The 1,989-nt window shown below is 35.3% G+C and overlaps 1 long non-coding RNA gene across 1 annotated transcript in view; it reads left to right on the forward strand.

The window, feature by feature from the left end:
• Window positions 1-1,844, forward strand: part of LOC117116828 — a 1,966-nt gene extending 122 nt beyond the window's left edge. Inside the window, exons 2-3 of the long non-coding RNA XR_004446827.1 lie at window positions 1,596-1,652; window positions 1,802-1,844. This is a non-coding gene — a long non-coding RNA (uncharacterized LOC117116828). The remainder of the gene's footprint in view (window positions 1-1,595; window positions 1,653-1,801) is intronic.
• The last annotated feature ends 145 nt before the right edge of the window (window positions 1,845-1,989 follow it).

Consider the following 1,989-nt stretch of genomic DNA (forward strand, 5'->3'; position numbering starts at 1 on the left):
ATTTGACAACTGTACCCACTACGGACAAGACAACAGTCACAACCACACCATCAGGTGAGGCTTGTTGAACTATTGGAAAACTAGTATTATAAAGAACATGTTGTTTATGATATAATCATGCCATCAGGAAACTTGTATTTAAGAACAAAATGATGCTTATGATATAAATATTCCACTAGTTTATCGATTCATTATTTTACAGAAGATTTGACAACTGTACCTACTACGGACAGGACAACAGTCACAACCACACCATCAAGTGAGGCTTGTTTAAACTATTGGAACACTTATAATATACATACATATCTCCCCAAATTTCTCTTATTTTGTCCATATCTTGTTGGAAACTCCACTTCGATACCTATGTCTTAGTTATAGCCCATTCCACCATCAGATTTTTCTCTAATTCTAGTAGTAAATCTGTCACCTGCCACTACTCGTAGGAATCTAACATTGTTGTATTGCAACTCTAAAGATTCCAAATATAATCTGTGTGAATTCTCCTGCCCAACATTGGTCCGAATCTGCAGTTAAAATTTAAAATATCGGTTCATCAGCAGACCTCATCTAAGCTTTATAAACTATCACAGATGGCAGTGCCGGATTAACCATTAGGCAAATAAGGCACAAGCCTTGTGGGCCAGGCGAAAATGATGGGCCTCAAAAGTTGGACTGCAATATTATTTACACTCTATTTTCCGGTATTATTAGACCAGTAAACTCGGAGACATTCTACTGTTAGAGTTGTGGCAGAGTATTATTACCATGGGGTACATTCAATTAACATTTTTAGGCCATTTCCAAAATGTGCCTGGAGGACAGACGATGCTTAATCCGGCACTGACAGATGGTCATTGATTTGAAGAATCAGAATAGACACTGTTAAACCATAAGGAGTTATGTGGAAATGTGACAGATATAGAATCAACCAAATAGCTGAAAAGTAACTGCATCCGCATAAAATGGGGGCATTTGTGTACATGCTTGTATTACTTCTCGTGACATGTCCTGCCAAACATTTCAGAAGTTGGGAAAGCTCGTTTCCTGCCATCTAGAAACCGACATTTTCCCGGGGGTAACCCGGACCGCTTTCTCTTTGGGGTTCATTGATTCATGGAATCGTTTTCAGTACTAAGGAAAAACCATTTTGAAGAACTTAAAAGTAATTGAAAGACACCTCAGAATTCGGGAAAGCTCATTTCCCCCATTTAGGAAACAACAACAAAAAATTCTTCTTTAACAGCGGTACGTCAATGTTGCATCCACAGTAAACTATAACAATCAAAATCAATAAAAACAACAAAATCAAACAACACAAAAAAGATGGTATGATTAGGGAGAACTGGAAACAATCTCCCTGTTCAGACTTCATACAAGTATAACACAATTTGTAAATACTGGGTAGCCATTCTCTGAACATGAATTAACTTAGCTAAATAGTTTATCTACATAAATAAACCACATAAATCATTATATTGAGCTGCATATATGCAATAAATAAAACATTATATAGTACTAACTTACTTTATGACACAATTAATTAATCATATAAAGTGCCTCTGTTATTATTGTATATTGAATCAATTATTTTACAGAGGATTTGACAACTGTACCTACTACGGACAAGACAACAGTCACAACCACACCATCAGGTGAGGCTTGTTTAACTATTGGAAAACTTGTATTATGAAGAACATGTTGTTTATGATATAATTATGCCATCAGGAAACTTGTATTTCAGAACAAAATGATGCTTATGATATAAAATATTCCACCAGTTTATCGATTCATTATTTTACAGAGGATTTGACAACTGTACCCACTACGGACAAGACAGCAGTCACAACAACACCATCAGGTGAGGCTTGTTTAACTATTGGAAAACTAGTATTATAAAGAACATGTTGTTTATGATATAATTATGCCATCAGGAAACTTGTATTTCAGAACAAAATGATGCTTATGATATAAATATTCCACCAGTTTATC

The sequence above is a fragment of the Anneissia japonica genome, unplaced genomic scaffold (genome assembly GCF_011630105.1).
Source record: "Anneissia japonica isolate Jap-2015-1 unplaced genomic scaffold, ASM1163010v1 scaffold287860_len53820_cov107, whole genome shotgun sequence".
In the NCBI taxonomy this organism is placed as follows: domain Eukaryota; kingdom Metazoa; phylum Echinodermata; class Crinoidea; order Comatulida; family Comatulidae; genus Anneissia; species Anneissia japonica.